General features: G+C 42.8%; 1 long non-coding RNA gene across 1 annotated transcript; it reads right to left on the bottom strand.

Moving 5' to 3' along the window:
- Nucleotides 1-430: 430 nt before the first annotated feature.
- On the bottom strand, nucleotides 431-1,941 carry LOC123806138. The gene is made up of 3 exons (XR_006783426.1): nucleotides 1,820-1,941; nucleotides 1,386-1,697; nucleotides 431-524 (listed from the first exon to the last, which is right to left on the bottom strand). It is a non-coding gene; the product is annotated as an uncharacterized LOC123806138 (long non-coding RNA).
- Nucleotides 1,942-21,306: the final 19,365 nt, after the last annotated feature.

Raw genomic sequence — 21,306 nt, 5'->3', positions numbered from 1 at the left:
GGAAAGGAAATTGAGGATGGGGGAAGGGACAGCAACTTTGAGGCTTTTGAGTGACCCCAGTCACAACTTGTCCTTCCTCCCATGAAAGGCTAGACTTCAGAGTCAGACACATCTGACCATGCTTTAGAAACATGGCTGTTGGGAAGGCAGGGCTAGGAGCACAGTCTTACTTCGAGAGAGATACTTGCCCTGGCTGGTATGGCTCAGTTGGCTGGACATAGTCCCGCAAACTGAAAGGTCACTGGTTCAATTCCCAGTCAGGACACATGCCTGGGTTTTGGGTTAGTCAGGGCAAGTACCAAAGGCAACCAATCAATGTTTCTCTCTCACATTGATGTTTCTCTCTCTTTTGCCCTCTCTTCCTCCCTCTCTTCTCCTGAGTAAAAATAAATAAATAAACTTTAAAAAGAGAGCGAACCTTACCTATTTATGAGACATCTCCTTGAAATAATGGTGGATTTATGGTAGTGGTTGTCTGAAAATCCATTTGCTTTGCAATCTAGCCCATTGTCTCTCGTGATCATCTTTTCAAAAGAACAAAAAACACACTTTTCTTTTTGTACCTAAAATCACTTCTTGAAATGGAAACTACTCGCCTACCTGTCAAGTAGTTCTTACAAGAATCCTGACTTTTGCATTACCAAAAAACAAATGTTTTATAAATATACATGCATGGTGTGGTCTATACAAGGGTGGGTAAAGTAGGTTAATAATAATAAATAATACAATATAATAATTAATAAATAATAGTACAAGAACAAACTGTTTCACATAGAACTGTGAACCTACTTTTGCTTACCTCGTATATATGGGGTACATGTGTGTATGTGTACGTGTGCATATGCATGTATACTTGATGTAATGACATGGATCTACAGTATGTGCGTATGTATAACATTGCGTTATCAGCACCCATTTGAAGTAGGCTGCGCTCTGTTACCACCGGCAGTTCTGTTTACAAGGAAGGCTGAGAGATTGGAATAAGAACTTGATTTTCACTCAGGTTTCTTTTGGGAAACAAGTCCTCGTGTCAGGGCGAGACTGCCAGCTTCCCGTAGGAGCAGCACCCTTTCGGGTTAGCTAAAACCCGAAGCCCGAAGGACTCCTTACCCTTATCTGTGTGCTGCTTTAGAGCAAGTGGAACTGTTTTTAAGGATGTATATGCCAACTGAAAAAAAATTCTTTTTTTATCCTTATGGTGGAATTCTATTCATGCTTTTTCATTTCCACAATCTGACCTTTTAGTTAGTTTTTTAAATGGCCTTCACTACACATATCCCCACGCCTGCCCAGTCCTCACCCACTTTTACTATGACGAAGTTTTCTGAAGGTTGAGCATTTTCTATCTGACTTACACTTTTTCCCCAGAGCATATTTCTACTTACCGAAATTTCAAATTACCATGGTGACTATCAACAGTCCCTAAAATATTGCTTTTTTCTGTACTTAACCTACGCAGAGTCACCAAAAATGGCCACAGAGATTACGTAAGAATTGCATCCAAGGCTGAGAAAAGAGCCGCTGTCATTAATTTCTTTCCATTTTAGTCCATCTTGGGGGAGATTGAGTGGCAAACCGACGAGGCTAACAAAATTGTCAGGACAGACTCCTCTTGTTATCCCACAGACGGGGGTGGGAGGAGACTGTCCAGTGCTACGTGTGCCCAGTCAGTGGTGGTGGAGAGAGAAGAGGAAGTGCTGAAAAACAGAACAGGAAACAGATGGGAGATGTGATCTCTCAAAACCCCCCAAATTCTGAAAAACCTCAAACCAGCCCAGTTGTTTGAAGATTAGGACAAAAGTGAGATCTGTACACTTACCAAAGACTGGCCAGCCGAAGCGGGCACAGCAAGGAGCCATGTCACATGGACACCAAATCCAAATGGCCACAGGTCAGCGGCACCAAAGGGAAGTGAGAAAGCTAGACCATCACGGAGTTAATCTGGGCCAGGAGGTGGGAAGAAGGCTTCCACTCTTGCAGTGACAGCCTCAACTCTAGTTTCACAGTGACAGCGAAAATCTCTACAGTCATGTGATTCTTGGTTGAGAATACTTCTTTGTCAACTAAGATTAAGCCCAGAGGAGCAGCCAGAGGAAAAGGACTCAGTTTTCCACATCTGCAGCCCTCAGGGCTCATGGGAGGGAAAGCGGGGAGCTGAGTCTGGAATAAATGAGTCGGGGTCATTTTCCATGACACCCATGCAGAAACATCAAAGAATCTAAATGGTTTCATTAAAATTCATCCCAAGGTGCAATTATTTGTCTAAAAATGATTCCTACACTTGCGTTCAGAGCTCTGGGAGAAATTGTCATGGTGATTGTTTTTCAGGGTCGGACCCAATATCCAGGCTTGAATTCTCTTTACATGTTGGGCAAGTGCGGTGGTGGGGGTCAGGACAGGGATTTCTCCCTAACAATGAGAAAGCTGAACCTGCTTCCAGAAGAGATGCTAAAATCTGACAATCCAGCTGACCTCCTCCTAACAAAGCCTGAGAGCAGAGCCATCCAAAAATCCCAGACTCCCCTCCCCCTTCCAGGCAACTGCATTTCACTTGTGACCTTGCACAGCCTGTGGTCAGGAAAGAGCCTTTGAACACATCTCCAGAGCTGCAGCGATTAGGTCTTTGATTACTCAGCTCAGCTGGTCCTCCCTTCTCTGCGTTTCTCTTTTCCCCTCCCCCACCCCACACCCTCCACCTCACCCAATAGCCCAGGCAGTTCTGGTTTTTTTTAAAGCAACCATTTTTTTTCCTCTTTTCATTTTCCTATAGCATCGTAAACCTCAAGATGCGGTTAACACTAATCCTGATTTATTTAGGTTTTATCTGCATTATTAATTCCAATCATGAAAAAAATAAAAGTGCTCCAGGTCCTAGTTTCTATACAAAGTTTGGGTGTTTGTGAAAGGGGCCAGCAATCACTGAAAAACATATTTTCTTTAGATAGCTTTTTAAATCCGAACAACTTTCTTTTCTAGTCTGAAAATATTCCTAGAGATGTGTCCCATCCTTAACAATTTCATTTATTATTATTTTTCCCCCAGTTGATATCCTTTGAAGCTGCTTCTTGCATTAATCTGGACTTAATATGGATTTAAACATTTACAATGGAAAATAATTTGGGTTAAAAAAATAATCTCCCTGATAAAGCTAGAAAACCTCCACAACTGTCACCATCTCTGACGGCCAGGAAGGGGATGAGATTCTTGAATATGCATGTTGAAGAAAAGCAAGAGCAAGACTAACAGGGTGTGTGTTATATTTTATATTTGTCAGCTGCTATGACTGACTGGAGTTGAGTGATATCCAGGGTCTTGACTTGTTGTTTGAATGAATTCATCATCACTCAGAACACATGAACAGTTATTTGGTGCCCAGGATATACTAAAAATATCTTCCATTGGCGAGAGAGGCTTTGTCTCAGAGGTAGCAGCCTACATCCGTCACTCCCAAGGGGGCTTCCCAGCAACTAACAGGTTCCAGCCCCCTTCCCACCCATCCTTTCCATTTTTACTTTCTGCAGCCTATTAATTTATACAATGCTGAGAATAGAAAGTTTACATTTCTTTGGGTAGGCCCCCGGCAAGGCCAGTGTTATCGGGGGAATTCTTCCTGGATTTGACTCAAGGAGCTCAAGGGGATTGAAGTATTTTCATGGGAATTTAAAGGCATTCAGATTAGACCTCCAAGTCTACTTTGTCAGACCTCGGCACTTGAGGCAGACCTGAACATGTTTTGAGTTCTTGAGGACTTGCAGAATGAGGCTAGGTGAATCCAAGAAGTGCCCCCTTTCCAGGATTGGAAAATAATGTGGTGCCGTCACTCTTGATGCCTCTGCCCATGGCAGACATCACTAATCAACCACAACATCCTCTCACCCTGAGCCAGGAGGCAGCTTTTGTATCATTCTCAACACAGGCTCTAAGCCACCTGTAGTGGATTCAACTGGGGACCTACATGGAAAGGTGTTTGCCAGTCCTGCTGGGCTCTGCACTGCCCCAGGAGACCCTTGGATAATCTGGGTTTTAGCACTGCGCTTCAGCCTGTCTCATACACTGCTCCTGGCTCCTCTTCTGGTTCTTGATAGTGTGGGGTCATGGTGTTGAGAACAATTCCAGAAAGTCTATAAAGACCAAGGGCACGGCCCTTTGACTGCTGTAGCTCCCCAAATTACCAGTACGAACTAAGCACATAGGAAACCTTTGCTCAGAAGGAGCCACCCCATTCCTCTCCCTGAGCCCCAGAAAATCTGTCTCCAGCAGTTTCCTCCTGTCATCCCTCAGTCACTTGGACCAGGATGTAGTGTGGCAAGGATACTTTTCCAATGACTTTACCTCTCAGAACCAATTAAGTCAGACTCAGAGCCTTCTCACAGTTCTTTCTTCCAAGCCTTCCTCTGACGTGCCTCTGACCATTCCACCAGGCTCATTCCTCTTCACACTCCTGTTACGTGGGCCCCTTGCCATGGGATGTTTCTTCCCCCTCCAGGAAGCCTTTCAGATGGCCACATACCCTCCTTTGCCCTCCAGGACACCTGCTGCAATGAACTGACCGTCACCTTCACTCTCTGTCCTTTTCCACTTTTGGTCTTATTGTGCATTTTATTTTAATAACACATATCTCTTTCCAAAGTAATGTAAATTAATTGTATAAATTTTAGAAATGACAGATATACAAAAAAGTAAAAAATTTAAATGATTTGTAATCCATTAGAATATGCATATTCATGTCTATGCTTCTAACACTTCTTATGAAATATTTCTGGGTTGCGATTTTTATTTATTTTTAGAGAGAGGAGAAAAAGAGGGAGAGAAATCTCAATGTGAGAAACATCAATCAGTTGCCTCTCATACGCTCCCCCACTGGGACCAAACCTGCAACCCACACATGTTCCCTGACCAGGGATCGAACCACTGACCTTTTGCTTTGTGGGATGACACCAACCAACTAAGCCACACCAGTCATGGCTTCGGGTTTTAATTTTTTTTAATATACATACGCTTTAAGTGGGTGGATTTTATAATTTCTCATATACAAATTATACCTCAAAAAGCTGATCATATATGTATATATTATACATAGAGAAGAGTGTATTAGTATGTGCATCTGAACTTTATATGCATTTGAAACAGAAATGTGGGTTTCAACTATGGTACATTTACACAATGGAATTCTATGCAGCAGAAAAAAAGAGAAGGAGCTCCTACCCTTTGCAACAGCTTGGATGGAGCTGGAAAGCATTAGCTAAGCGAAATAAGCTAGACAGTGAAAGACAAATACCATATGATCTCACCTTTAACAGGAACCTAAACAACAAAACAAAGAAACAAGCAAAATATAACCAAAGACACTGAAATAGAGGACAGGCTGACAGTGACCAGGGAGGAGAGAAGAGGGAATTTCAGGGGAGAATGAGAAGAGTTTACAGGAACAAATTTAAAGGACACATGGACAAAAACTAGGGGGAGGGTGGTAATGGGAGGGAAGTGGGGAGGGTTGGGTGGGTGGGCTGGAATGGGAGTAAAAGGGAGAAAATTGTACTTGAACAATGATTAAAATAAAAAAAAAATTTTAAAAGAAATGTGGGTTTCATATGTTATGTACTCTATTGAAAAGTCTGTAAACTTTGTTGTCTATAAACTTTTAGACCTTAAAACATATAGTTGAACAATCTTAGAGCATTTACCTACATTTCCTCTATTTCAAGGATATCTTAATATGTTTGCCCATTCTTTTTTAAATTTCTTAACAGCATTATTGAGATAGAATTTACATACCAAACAATTCACCCAAAATGTACAACTGAATGGTTTGGGGCATAGTCACATGCTTGTGCAGCCACCATCACATTCAGTTTTGAAAACATTTTCATCACCCCCAAAAGCACCTCCATATCCACTGGCACCACTCCCACTCCTGTTTCCTTCCAAACCTCTTCAGCCCTGCCCACCCACTGATCTACTAATACGTCCTGTCTCCAGGAACTTTCGTGTTGTGAACATTCCACAAAAATGGAATCATTCAGAGCGTGGTCTTTTGCACCTGGCTTCTTTCACTTCATATGTTTTCAAGATTCATCCATAGGCTTTAGCATTATTTCATTCCTTTTTTTTTTTTTTGCTGAATAGTATTCCATTCTATTCCATTCTATTGTGTTTGCTCATTCTTTCTAAAAGTTTCTGTTTTGCTTTTGTTGTGTGATATTGATGACAGTACTTCTGTTTTGTGATGTTGATGTCTGTACTTTACTGAATTGAGTGGCTCGCACACTCCCATCTGTGCATCCTTTAATTATTCCAGTGTTTACTTTTCGTAGGATTCTACTGAACTTATGGAGAAATTCAGTCCAGTTCAGTTCAACAGACACATATTGAGCATTGAAATGTGCAAGAGTCTTTGCTAGGAAATGCTGGGGATACAAGATGGATGGATACAGCCTCTCTGTTTACATCAGGTTATAAGAGCAAATCATGCCCATGAGTCACCAGATACCTGTAGCTTTTAAGTAATCTTTATTTCACATAATTTGAATGTAATGTGTACATGTTTTTCAAGTTTATTTCATATGTTTATACCATGCTACTCTGTAAGGCACCCAACAAAAACAGAAACTGTGGGTTCTGTTTCTTTTCTGGTATAATGATATTAACAGTAATTACAGCAGTCACCATATACTGTGTGTTTATTTTACTTGATCTGAAAAACAATCCTGTGAGGCAGCTACTGTTCTTTTCACTGGCCGTTGAGGAAACTGAGGCTCAGGATAAGAAAGCAACTTGCTGAAGTTCTCACGAGTCTGGTAAGAGTTGCTCACTGGACCACACTGGCCCCCGCCTGCATGGAGGACATTCTTAGCAGCAGGTGGATAATATTGTCCACCTGCCACTCTGGTGGGCAGCACTGCATCTTGTTCTGGGCAACCTGAACTAGTTCCCGGGGGTAAAGGATAAAGTCGCAAAGTCTGAAGTTGCATTCCATGGCATTTGTGGTTGTGTCCACTCCACTGTTCTCTTTCACGGCAGTGATGGAAAACATAACCCCCAGAGCTCCCTGTGCTTGGTACAAGAAATCACTGGACATGATTTTTGGAATTTGCCATGTTGGAATCAAACTTTAGAAGATGCATTAGCGATAACAAATTAGGACCCTTCCAACCCCCGAAATGTGCCATCCAGTAGAGCAGCATGACAAATGGCAGGATTTAGAACTCAGGCCTCCCGTGTGGGGCTTCTAGAGCTGTTTAACTACTTTCCCTAGCCACACTTGGCTGTCCTGTGCTGTCATCTTGAACAATAAGGCAAGTAGGTTACCTCTGTGAGTCTACACATCACAATGAAGACTCTCAATAAATATTAAATAATAATTATTGTTTCTTTCACATTTACTGACAGGATAAAATCCCGATAAAGAGGCTTTAAGGTCTAATTACTTCTCAGGCATCTCAACCAAACTGCTAGTTGAGAAACTAATGGTGGACTCATCGGAGATGGAGTAGTAGGGAGTTGTTTTGAGCAGTTGTGTCACTCTGAGACTCGGCGTGAGCTGTAGAGCAATGAACACCAACAGGAGCCGCTGCAAGTGACTGAAACAGGAGACCGGCTGTGCGGCTGGCACTGAATGGACTTCAGTTCATTTGCCGTTACTCCAGCACACAAAATATGTGTTGAGTGAGTGACTGGCTGAATTAACTGACAAACAGAAAATGTCACTAGGCAGATGATCACCATAGCAGGAATGAAGGCCCAAAATATTAATGAGAACAGTTATAACAGTAATTAGCATTTACAGAGTACCGACTGTGAACCAGGTCCTATTTCAAATGCTTTAAATATTTTATTTTATTTAACCCATTCAACAAATTGCAAGGCAAATCTTAGCCTTGTTTTTAAAATGAGAAAATGAAAGTGCAGAGAAGTTAGGTTACCTGCCCAACATCAGAATTAGTAGGACACACACACAAACACACACACACAAACACACATACACACACACACACACACAGAAAGCCCAGGATTGGCCAGGCATGGACATATTGACTGTGCCATTGTCTAATTTCTTAAGAAATCACTGAGTTTCCAGGATTTAAAAGAAATAGCCAGATGATTCAGTCTGCAGTTTTCAAACTACTCCATGGAACCATGAAAGTTGCTTCAGAAGTTCTACCAACAATAAAGTATTTGTGCTAAATATGGGTGAGTTCAGCTCCCTGGAAAATATCTGCTGCGTTGCATATTGGATTTCCACACCACATTTTGTTTTTAAACAAAAGAAAGAGTGTTCCATTGGAATAGGTTAGGGGCCAACAAACATTTTCTGTTAAGGGCCAGGTAGTAAATATTTTAGACTTTGTGGGCCACATTGTCTCTGTCGCAACAACTCAGCTCTGCTGTTGTAATGGAAAAGCAGTCGTGGACAATATGTAAATGAATCAGCATGGCTGTGTCTCAATAAAACTTCATTTATAAAAGTGGCAGGTGGGCTGTAGATTGCTAACCTCCAGTCTAGGTCATCCTCCTGTGGTCAAGTGGATTTTGTCTAAGCTTTGTGTATGTGGTTTTCTTACTTGCTCACAAAGGGGAGGTATAGTGTCCAAGACTCCCATGTTTATTAATGTTCATTGTCAGAAAGCTCATGCCACAGTTGAAGGGAAAGGAAACTAATGTGTATTGCATGTGAGCTTTGTGTCAAGTACTCTACTAATAATAGTTCTACGTGTGAATTGATCGTCATTATAACTATGGAAGGTGTATGGCCTGAGCCTCTTTAACCAAGAAGAAAACTGAGACTTAAAGAGGTGAAACTAGTAACAGGAATCAAGCCAAAATCTCACTTAAATGCTATCACATCATATTGACATGGCTTAGAGACACATCACTTATCCTGTGATCTAACAGACTGGAAGGTCATTGATAAGTCACCCCCAGTCCATTCTTCCCTAGGAAAACCATTCATGTTCACTTCAGAACCTCCCCCTAGATGCTTCACCATCCCTATCAAGTTAGCCTCTATCAAGTTAGAGGCTTAGACTAGTAGTAGCATTTCTATAAGAGTTTTCCCAAAGCATGACGCAAGAGCAGAATAACCTTGCTATTTCAAAAGCTGTTCTCCCACTTATGCCTTCTGGCCATTTATTGTCTATCCTGGTAGGCTATTAGGGGTTTAATTATCTGGCGATCCTCTATGATCCATACATTTTTATAAAGATCATTTTTTTATCCCTGTACTTTGTTCTTGACCTCCTTTAGGTAACTCTCTTCAATTCACACTAAGCTGGGAAATTTTGGAATTCTAAGTCTTCAGCATTTGAAGTAAATAGTTCATGGCATTGCTAGCTTGGTTATATGCTTCCAGTAAGTAAAGAAATCTAATTTCCTCCTCCTGCCCGGGATGGGTTGAAAGCTTGAGGCTGAGATAATGATGGCCAGAACACTAGTCTCTCCCAGAACACACACTCATTACTTTCATGTTTGCCAAAATGCCCTGGAATTGAAGGACCTCTTATATCTATTTTCAATTCATTTTGGATTGGATCCCCTTCCAGATCCAGTCAGTCCCATTCAACTGACAATAGGAAGTTGGTGTCATCCCAGAAGTCAGTGACAGCATTGCCTCCAGTGTCTTTTGGTTCCAGAAAAACCCACGTCCGTGAGCCACCACAGCCCACCACCACAACTGAACAGTAACCCAGCTGTGTGCAGCACAGAAGAGAAATCCATCACATGTGGAAAACTCTGCCATCAATAAGCAGCCTTTGCAGGCCTCTCATTTGGGGACTGACCACAGAACTGGCTCTCCATCAACAATCAAACAGTCTTTAGCTGTGATCAGCCACTTCCATCACCTCTGAGACTGGCAGGTTTCCAATAAAGCCAATAGCCCCCTCCCTCAGGGTAAGGTCATCAGCAGGAGGCAGGCATTGTCGTTTAGCCCAGCAATTTGACAACAGTGTTAGCTTACACTCTATTAGCCAGCAGCTACACCCTGACCCATGACCCTGACATTGACCTCAGGCAGCCCTCTCCTGAGGTAAACTCTGATCATTTGAGGTGGCTCGCCCTGCTGGTTAGCACGAGAGAAGGCCCATCAAGACCAAGCAGGGCTCCCTGGTCACCCCTGCTCCCAACAGGGGACTTGAGGCTTGAAGTACAGAAACAAGCCAGTGTTGAACCCAAGATGGCAAAGGTGAAAGTTCAGAGGCATATCTATCAGCAGCCTGTCACCGAAGGACATGTAAGAACTATGGAAGCTTTCAGCACAGGGATAGCCGCTGTTGTCTCCAGACAGTTCTGCTCCTTAATGGAAAAGACATATCAAAGTATGGCTTACAAAATACAAAATAATGGACTGAGATGTACATTATATGAGGGTGTTAGATTGCAATGTACTTTACAGTGGGGGAATTAGATTGAAGTGTTATGCCAGGGTAGTTAGGTTGAAATATGGATTATCCTAGGAATGTTAGCTTGAGATGTGCTTTATAACACAGTTGTTAAATTAAGATGTGCTCTTCAGAGCAGGCATTAGCCTGAGATGTGCATTACAGCAAAATTGTTAGGGAAAAAGGTGGATTCCACTTCGGGGGGGAGGGGGGAGGAGTGAGGAAAACACCTTGTGTTGAATACTGTTCAAGGGTACTGACCGTCTTCTGCATTACGTGGATTTCAGTGGTTGGAATGCAAGGCGAATGAGAGCACCAAGTATGTATAATGGTCTGTCCCTCCTCCTTTCTCCCCAGCCAAACAATCTGCCACTTTCCCCACTTTTCCTGTTAGGGACTTACAGGCCTCCCCCATCAATAAAAACATTAGCTCACTAAACAGCCTGATGGCTTTTCCTTCCCTAGCTTAACCCTTCGGGAGCTGGGGTTTCCTTTGGATTTGTAAAGATATTGATCCCAGATAATGTTTGCCTTTCTAACTCTCTCTTCCCTGGGCTTGATGGATAGGTTCAGGGCTACATCTCGGCAGCCAACTCACCGCAGCTACCCAGGGAAAGGGGAATGGAGCAAGGCAAGTGTTCAGTAGTTAACACCATTGGCATGCTTTCCCTGGGATGGACAGGCAGACACACCGTGGCCAGGGGGAAATGTGGGGGCTGCAGTCACTTTCAATCAGCACAAGATTTCACTTTCAATTTTCCTCACTCTTGTCCTGATTCCTCTACCAATATTTCTTTAGTTCAGCTTAGAGTGTTGTATAATTTCTAATTAGTATCAGATGCTATCTTGGAGTTGGCCGCTCTGAGTTGGATTTTTAAGGACTGCGTCTGCAGCTAAAGTGCTTTTTCACAGCATCATCAACAGGAATGAGTACAGGTAGCTGTGTCATTTGCTTATGATACTGGCCTAGGTGGGATCGACTTTAAAGAACCCTAGCCCTAGATACAAATCTCACCCGAGAGAAGTAAGCGAAGAGGAATAGGAGCATCATCTCTCTCATTAGCCAGTTGGCTTACGAAGGTTCACCAGCCATCTCCCCAACCATGTTTTTGTTCTTTCTTCTCTTCCCTAGCTTGGATAATATAATTTACAGCCTCTAGAAGTCTAGCTGAGGGTAACTGGATGGTGTCCAGCTTTGCCAGAATTGGAGAGGTGAGTTCCAGCCTTCTTGTTTCTCAGTGAAAGAAAATGTTATACCCAGTAAGTTAAGGCAGTCAAAAAGACTAACCTGCCAGACAAGGGCACCAAACAAAGCCAAACAGTTCAAAGGAAATTGCAGTGTCACTAGACACCTGTGCATTGGGCCTGGAGGTGCCAGGAAAGAGGCGAGCAGTCATTGCTGCGTGTGTTTTCTCAGGCTCTGTTTCTCTAACTGGAAAAGTAGGTTGTTCATAGGACAATGGCACTTACCTTCCCTTGGCTGAGCTTGCTAAGGGCAAAACACAAGGAATGTGGCGGAAATATGCTGTCAAGGTTTGGGAGAAAAAGAAAAAACAGTTCCACCCACCCTAGTACGTCTTTGCCAACGTTAGTCTCTGTGTCGGCATTCCCACCCCTCCTCTCTCTGAGTGGTGCCTGGGTAAGCACTCTGGAAGCACCTTGTTCTCCAGCCTGCTGTGCTCTTTTCTCTTCTTGGTGTCCATTCCTGCCTCATTTTCTGACATCACATTTTCCTTAAAAATAGACTCTAAGAGCTATTTCTGTCTACTGTCAAGGGATCTGTCCAGCCAGACTCCCACGGGATGTAAGAATGAGTTTAAAACCAATCCTGAAGAAGAAAGGAAGAAGTTGGCTTAGCCCCAGATTCCGCTTTTAAACAAATCTTCTCTTGGGTCAAGTGAGATATTTTGGGCCCCACCCTTCAAGAGGGATTATAATATGGTTCTCTTGAAACACCACCTAAAATCCCATCCCAGAGACCACACAGTGTCACAGCAGAAGCATGGCAGCTTTGGGGTTTACAAGCAGCTTGGGAATCAGTCCCACCCCCATCGCTTAGTTGTTTTGTGAATTTGGGCAAATCACTACACTTTTACAAACCTCCATTTCCCCGTCCATAAAATGGTTTTCATGGTAGTATTGACCTCACAGGGTTACTATTAAGAGCAAATGGGCTAATGCACATAGAACACTTAGTCTTATGCCTGCCATAGGGTAATCACTCAACAAACGGTGACTGTCAACTTTATAATTTTATCACCGTACCAACAGCTAATAGGAGCAACATGCCAATTTACCACGGGCTCCCTCAGCATTGACTTATCACAAACCACACCGACCCTCATGGGCTCATTAACACATCTGGTCTTAGAAACACACTGTATCTCTTAGCCTCACTTCTTTCCAAGACGACTGCTTGTGGGGATTTTCTCTGCACAGAAAGAAGGGCAGCCCTGCCAGCGAGGGGAGAGACAGATTAGAAGGGCCTCAGTGGTGGAACACAATCCCTCCTCTGTACTCACTGGTAACTAGCCATGATTGTATTTCAAAGGTAACAGTTCGTCTCCACCGCAGGGATTGGTGCACAGCCTACAAATACGGCCTAATGTGATCCGACAGGCCTGATTTCTCTAGATATATATTAAAACAACATGCTCAGTGCTGATGGCTCCAAGGTCCTGACCTTTAACAAGGACTTATGACGTAAGGCAACCTGCCCAGGAGAGCAAGCGGGGCAGAAGGCCAGGGGGACAAGGTCATTGGCTAATGAAGTGGTCAGCATTGAGTTTCTGTCACTCAGCTGGTTAAGAGGAAACTGAGAGGGAAGTAAAAGAAAATGAGAACATTTGAGAAACAAAGAGAAGGAGCACATTTGAGCTAACACTCTGAAGGTGAACTGATGTTGTCAGGCGGCCGGGTAAGGAAGCGCAGCCCAGCTGAGACTTCACTGCGACCTTCTTCGGTTTTACTTGCTGAACACAGGCTAGTTGAAAGAGCATTGGAAAGAATCTAATGCTATGTAAATCCCAAGTTAGATTGAAAGTCAGCAGGTACTAAACCAGTCTGCTCTTTGGTTTAGATCAACTCCAGACACAAAGTAAGTAAAGCGGTCAAGAGCACAGGTGCAGGAATAACTTCCAGACCAATGGTATCTGGCCTCTGGGCAAAATACCTTCTGAGCTTCAGCATGATTATCTAGAAAACTGACAATGATACCCACCTCAAAAAGAGGTTGGTAGAATTTAGGTGAGAAAGTTCATGTGAAGGGCTTAGCATGATGCTTGGCACAAAGTAATCACTCAAATGTCAGCACTTACTCCTGTTATTCCACATGCTCTAACAATCTTAAAGAGAAGATGGGGGGTGTTAAATGAATAATAAGTTGTGTGTTGTGGAGTAAGAAGACAGTATGTGTGCAGTTCATAGTGGGCCTAAGAAGTATCCAGTCTCCAGACCTCCAGGCAGTCCTCCTCAGCAGCACGGGGCTGACTTGTAACCAGTGATAGCCATTGAAGTCTAGAAACATTTCTTCTAATTGTTAGTATCATCAGCTGGATTATAACTGTGCTATTTTTTTTTAAGATTGATTTATTTATTTTGAGAGAGAGGGGAAGGGAAGGAGAAAGAGAGGGAGAGAAACATCAAAGTGTGGTTGCCTCTTGTGTGCCCCCAGTTGGAGGCCTGGCCTGCAACCCAGGCATGTGCCCTGACTGGGAATTGAACCAGCAACCCTTTGGTTCTCAGGCCTGCACTCAATCCACTGAGCCACACTAGCCAGGGCTATAACCCAGCTCTTGAACATCAATGTACAAAGATGCAGAAGGTTTTAGTTCCATTTTCTGAATTATTAATAATATCCTTTTGACTCTTGTCCCTCTCATATTTAAAAGGGAAGCACTATTGTATATCAACTGTGATTGAAAAGTTAAACACTATTTAAAAAGAATAAATGAAAATAAAAGGGAAGTACTAAGGTTTATGGAAGCAAGCTCTGAATGGAAAGATCAAGGACCAGCACACTGGTCATAGCAGCTCATGGTGTCCCTCAAGTCCCATGGCCACTGATGTCTCAGGTCCCTGGACTAGTCGACCACACTTGCACTGCCTGCTTCTGCCTTAGAAAGATGAAATGAGGGTCTGCTGGAAGCATTGATCTGAGGAAGCAGTTGGAGTGTTTAGAAGGGCATGGAAAGTTCTGATGGCAATGATTATCAAATTAGACTGTAGCAGCGGGGGAACAGAGTCGGAGCATCGCCAGGACAACCAACCCCTACTCCCATCATGGCGCAGCCAAACCTGCTTCTCGGGATTCAGTTCCTTGGGACTTTCCCTGATTTGGAGACTCCAGCAGAGCAGCACAAATAATCATATGCCATTAACTGAGGCTGCTGCCTTGTTTTTCTTTCAAAGATGAATGTAGCTTTAAGCTGTTTTTCTGATTATAAAGAAAATATTTAATATCTTTTAAAATGCCATCAACTTATCAAAGTATAAGGAAAATTTAAATTACCCAAAATGTCACCACCCAGCAGCAAACACTGTTAACCTGGACTCCATCCTATCAGATGTCTTTTCTGTGTACATATGCATATGTGTGTCTCATTTTATGTCAGCATTATTATATATGCTGTCTACAGTAATATGCCATGTCAGTGAATTACAGATTTGCACGTTCCTTTCCAGTGACCTCACTGCATTCTTGTGTTGGATGTACCGTCGGTTATTTCACTAATCCCCTGTGGATGGGCAGTAATAATACTATAAATAATATGGTAATGAACATCCTTGTGCTTGGTGAATCTGTCCAGTCGTCTCCTTAGGGTATATCCCCACAAGTTGGAGTTGCTGGAAAAGCTGTCCCCCTCAACCAAAGAGTAAGAAGTGTTTTCTATGGAGCAGGGTAGGGAATAAAAGGGCAATGACTGGCCACGCAGAAGAGTCCTGTCAATCGTAGTGATGCTTATCCATTCATTGAAGAGGAAGTGAAGGAGAGAGAAGGTGTATTTTCTTGCCCCTGAGCTAAAGCATCATGCCATGAGATTCTAGAACCAAACTCTTGTTTTTATTTTACTTCCCTACCTGGTACTCTTCTCTCTCTGGCTTTTGGGTCTGACACACATCATACAGCTCACTCAACAGCAGTCTCATCCCCCACACTCCGACAATCAGCCAGAAGATTCCGTTTTCTCCTGACTGGGTTTCATCCCGGGTGCTTTTCTCCATATGGGGGGGTGGCCCTGAGGCTGATTAACTCCTTTGGGTAGAGTTGGCACTAAGACCAGCCGAGCAGTGGCTTGAGTTGGATGATTACATGGCAATGTTTTAATTTGCCTTTGGATAAATTCTCATAGGCTTTCCTAAGAAAATCTCCCTTTACATGCAGTCATTTAATTGAAGAACAGTTGGGAGAGGAAGATGAGCGAAGATGACAGATGGAAGAATACAGATGTGTGTGTGTCTTACTTAGAGGGGCGCAGAGCGCCCTGAGGATTTGGCCCCCAGTGAGACACAGCGTCGGCTCCCACTGCCCGTATCCGTGGACTTGAGAAGTTTTCATGAAATCGTTAAAATACAGGGGCTTTTCTCAGGTGACAAGCAGGCAAAATCATAACAAAGCCATCTAAAGGACTGGATACTCCCCCACACACATCCCAAGTCCAGGAAACACACACACGCACCCAAAAAAAATACCCCCAAATTTACGTAGCCCTGTAGGAAGGCAAAACAAAGCAAAAAATAATAACAAGGCTTCTGTTAGAGAGAAGTTTCCTTTGGTCACATTGCTGCAAAGATAACTTTTTTAATTCCATGCTTACACTGGTTTCCTTCAAACAGATTTTCTGAACATCCTAATTTGGTGTTTGTATAATTCAACATCTATTATTGTTTTAGGAACACGGTTATTATTTTAATTATAATTTAAAGCTGCCTAATATGCCCAGAGGTCACTGGGCACCTAAAAGAAATAAATAAAAACAACTTGCCATTTTTAAAAGCAGCATGTTTATTTGAAAGTCCCATGAGCTACTCAACTAAGACATCATAAAACCTTCAAATAAACTAAAACAGAAACAAAATAAAATGTCCGGACTTAATCTCCTTAGAAGGCAAGCAGGAGAAGGCCGCAGCCAGCTGCATGCTGGCGTGAGAACTTGCAGAATGATGTTATCACTGAATTCAGGAACCCCTGTGTGTGTCTTGGTGCCCAAACTCGCAGTGCAGACTGCATAGTCCCGGTCCTAGGTTTGTAATCTGTGAGACTTCAGTGAAATTTTAGCCAATGAGAGCTCAGTCTAGGAAAAACGTTTTATACAGAAAAAAAAAAAAACAAAAAGGCATGCTAGGGGCCTGGAAATGCCTACCGACGGACTGCTTCATCCCGGTGGCTTTGGATGGCTTTCTGTAGTCTAGGTGTCAGCAAAGTAGATTCCAGTCTCATTAGCTCTGATATTTTAAATGTAGAATTGCTGAAATATCAAAGTCTAGTGATTTTACATTTGGAAGGCTAAAGAGATTTCAAAATGGGTCCATAATGTTTCTACATGCGAGTTTCCATAACAGAAAACAGTAAAATCATTTTCAAACCATTTACTACTAGTATTCTCCATGTAATCAGAGCTGTTATGGTTTGTTAAGCCACAGAATTCTCTCGTGGGCAGGAGGTTCATACTGCTCCAAGACCTTCTAGCTATACCAGTATGCAAACCAGTAAGTAGTTTAGAATCCAGGAACAAGCGTAATCAGGATTTCTAGAGGAAAGCATCTATTCCCTCTACACCCCAGAATGGTTTTAGTTCGTTTCAGGTGACTCTTTCTGGGAACCAGGGAGCCAGACTACCAAATTTGGGTCACTTAAAGTTCTGAGAAAAAAAGGCAGAGTGGCAAAGAACAGGCTCCAAAAGAATTCCTTCTTTACTATGGAAGAAATAAGAACAAAAAGAACAGAAGTTGAACTCTAGAATGACAAACTCAAATGGCAGCATAGACTAAGCAAAGCCCATAAATAAGTGAAGTAGGCATACTGTGAGGCAATAGGGAAAGCTGGGGACTGTGGCAAACATGCCCAGCCCAAAGAGCAGCTGCTACTCAGCTCTGGCTGATGCTTCTCAGACCCAGTGTAACTGAGTTTTCAATTTTTTAAGAGAAGCTGGAAATAGAGATTTTTTTACTTGAAAAAACTCATTTTAAATGTAGGCAAGCAATTTAATATGAAAACCCACACAACCAAATAAAAGATTCTACATGCCCCATTCAGCTCACGGGCAAAATAAGTTGGTAAATAGTGTAAAACAGAAGCAAGCAGTTGGGGGCTAACAATAGCAACAGGTTCTGAAGCTTGGAGCAGACCATTTATGTTAAAGAGTTCTTTCATTCTCTATCCCAGACAAGGGAGAGTCTTATCAAGTTTTGATACTAATTCCTATCTATAAAAGAAAATGTATACTTTTCTCTTCCATTTTACCCAATGCCTTCAAACCTAAAATGACCTTTAATCTCTCCATTCTTTCTTCCTGGTTCTCTTTGTAAAGTACTGGTCTGGTGAGTGATCAACTCACGGTGCGCTGAGCTAGGCAAATGTTTATGCTCTCTTAGCCTTCTGAGATGGGGATGGATCACTGCATAGAAATTATTCACAGGAGGTGGAGAGCTGTTTTGAGTGTGATTGCAAGATTTCGTAGATAAATTATAATGCAGGGTTGTTGTTTTTTTTTAGAGAAGTGAGGGGAAAGGAGGGAAAAACAGGAGGAGAGAAACATTGATCAGTTGCCTCTCATATGTGCGTGGACTAGGGACCAAAGCTGCAACCTAGACATGTGCCCTGATGGGAGAATCAAACTGGCAAACTTTCACTTTACAGGATGACACCCCACCCCCACCAACTGAGCCACACCAGTCAGGGCTATAATACAGTTTATAGGTTGCTTAAGGATATTTTCTCAATAGCTTTCCTTGCATTTCAGCTTAAAAATGTTGATATTCAGAGGGTACATCAGTCAGTTTTTATTAAGTAATGCTTCAATAACAAACAAACCTCAACTCTTAGTGACTTACAACCAAGGTACATTTTTCATGCACAAAATTGCAAGGTTGTATATGTGCTCCATTTCATCTTTATTCTGAGCCCTGGGCTGAAAGAGCAGTTCCTCCCTGGCTTCAAAACAATATCATGCTAGGAGGGAGAAGCAAAACCACATGATGTCTTGTAAAGCTCCTGCTCAGAAGTAGCATAGATCACTTCCTCTCACATTTTGTTGGTATCCAAAACAAGGCACATGGCCAAGCCTGGTGTTGAAGAGACAGAAGTATTACCCTTCTACCCAGAAGGGCAATATTTAGGAACAATAAAACCACCACCCACAGAGGGCCCTGTCTCAGGGTCTTGGAGATGGAAAGTGATGGGAAAGCACCCCAAAAGCTCCTATTGGAAAAACAAAGCCAGCTCACAGGCTTCCTTCTGATCTTGGTAGGAACCGTTGAGGTGGTGTGAGTGATGAATGTGTGAAAGCATGGTGTCTGGAATCAAACTTCCTGGGTTCAAATCCTGGCTCTACCATTTTGCTCTGTAAGACCTTGGATATGGCATTAACCCTTTTGTGTCTCGGTTTCCTCATGTAAGCACAACTATGTCATAGAGCTGTTAGGAGGATTTAATGAATGAATGTGAGTATGCAAAACAGACTTTATTCTTGTATTATTATTTTTAAATATTGTATTATTTTCCATACAAACAACTGTAACCCTTCTTTTGCCCCACCCTTCATTCATAGAAAGAAAGCGAGACAACTTAGAACAGCGTTTGGCATAGAATATGTATTGACTACCAGTACAGTGACCCTGAATGCAAAGCCAGCAGCCCAAAATGCATCTCAGCCATCTTCTTAGTAGGGCCAAAGCCCCTCTATTACAGCTAGATTACCCCAGGTCTTTTCGCTTTTTAGAGTCCCATATTAAAATGCAGGTACTTCTGGGAGGGCTAAACCCTTAAGTCTTTTTCAACTAATACCTTGTTGGGGATTACTGTGAGAGCAGGTTCCAACGGGATGGGGTAAACAGAGGGTGCTAGAGACAGTGAGGTAGAGAAAACAGAGTTGGAGAACTAAGACACCCCCCCAAATAAATTTGCTATGTGGTTTTACTAAGATCAACTCTAACCAGGTCAATGATTCTCATCCTTGGCCACACACTAGAATCCCCTGGGGAAGTCCAGATCACAGCGTAGATGGATGGCATCAGAGTCTCTGTGGGTGGGATGCAGGACTCTGAACATCCTGAAGGTCCCAGATGCTTGCTATATAAAACCAAGTCTGATCACCACTGGAGTATCCTGTCTTCACTACAGGCACCTGATTGCCTCCTTCTTCGTCCATATTTTGCTCTGCCATGAATCTGCATTAACCCACATTTCTCCAGCCCGGTCCAGATGAACTGACCAACAGAAGTACTCTTGCTGGCAAAGAGGAGTGAGAGATATGGCTAAAGTTGAGCATTTGTCTTTCCTCTCCACCTGATTGATCACTTTATACAATAATGAAACTTTTAAAAGGTTGAACCTGAACTGAGGCTGTGACTGTGACACGATTAATCAAACTCTTGAAGAATCATGTTACATTATGTGCTTCGAGCATTGATCCATTTCGCTAAAAGTTGGCCTGAAATGCAACCTAGACACAGGATATTTGATCCATAAGATATGGTTGGGATGCCGTCAATTGTTTCGAGTCTCCATGTGATATGTGGACCTACAGCTGCCAGACCATAAACCAGGACAAACTCTAACACATCAGAGAGAACATCATCAGTCCCCACCTTGCCCCAAATAGTGGGGAGTGGGAGGTAGAGAAGAAAGTGCTGACTATAGTATGTTCCTCCAACCTGCTATCGCTGCGCCTAGGTAATAAGGGTAGCATTCATCTACAAGGTCCCCAGCCTCCCTACCTGTTCTTGAATTGGTCATAGACAATACTGTCAATCCTAGCACTATCAAGTCTTCCCTAGATGGAGCCATATTATGCAGGTCATCTCTAAGTCTAAGTTTCATAGGACCAAATGCGTCCTTCTTTTAAATTCACAGATACACATCAAGTTAGTAACAGTACCTAGCATCTCTGTGTGGTGCTTGCCAGTTAGTCAAACACTTAAAAGTCCCCAGACTAATTTGAGCTTCACAACTGCTCCATGAGGTAGGTAGGTGAGCCAGAACTTATGATCCCCATTTTACAGAAGACACAACTCACTGAGGAAGTGATGCCCACTGCCAAGGTCATGGATCTCAGGTGGGAGTAGAACACCTGGTTTTAGGACTTGCATCCTGTGCTTTCTAGCAACTTCCAGGCAACAGGGGAGACCACAAGGGAAATCAGATCTAGTGTTGGCCCCAGGCTAAATCACATCATAGGCAAAGCTCCTGGGATGCCTCTCTTTGATTCCTTTGCCAGCCTTCCCGATTCCTCCAGGTGCCCCTCTCACCCTGTGCCCTCACCCTGAATCAGCCCACACTTTCACTAGCATCTCCAGGTCCAGAAGCCTCTCTCTCTGCTTTCCCCCTTGAAACTGCCCTGGTCTTAGCAGGTCCAGTGGAAAGACAGATGTGTCCACAAGGCCCAGCTTGCTGTTGAGACTTAGCTGCATGACCTTGAGTGTTACCTTATGCTTTTGAGATTCCTCCTCTGTAGAGTGGATTGCTACTAGAACCTACTTCTGGGGGCTCTAAGGAAGATAACATGAGTCAGGTACATAAAGCACCACAGACTATGTCTGTCATTTATTAAGCACTGAAAAAGGGCAGTTGTTTTAAAAATCATTTATATTTAGTTATTAACTATAATAGGTGTGATAACTAGCATTTTTCAAGACCTACTCTGTAATGCTGTGTATTACATTGTTCTTGATATTTCTATTATTTCATTGATTTTTCATGACAACCCTGTGA

The sequence above is a fragment of the Phyllostomus hastatus genome, unplaced genomic scaffold (genome assembly GCF_019186645.2).
Source record: "Phyllostomus hastatus isolate PE091 unplaced genomic scaffold, TTU_PhHast_1.1 phas_scaffold_345, whole genome shotgun sequence".
Lineage (NCBI taxonomy): Eukaryota > Metazoa > Chordata > Mammalia > Chiroptera > Phyllostomidae > Phyllostomus > Phyllostomus hastatus.
Note: the sequence above shows the minus strand (reverse complement) of the source record. Positions and strands in the feature narration are given on the sequence as shown.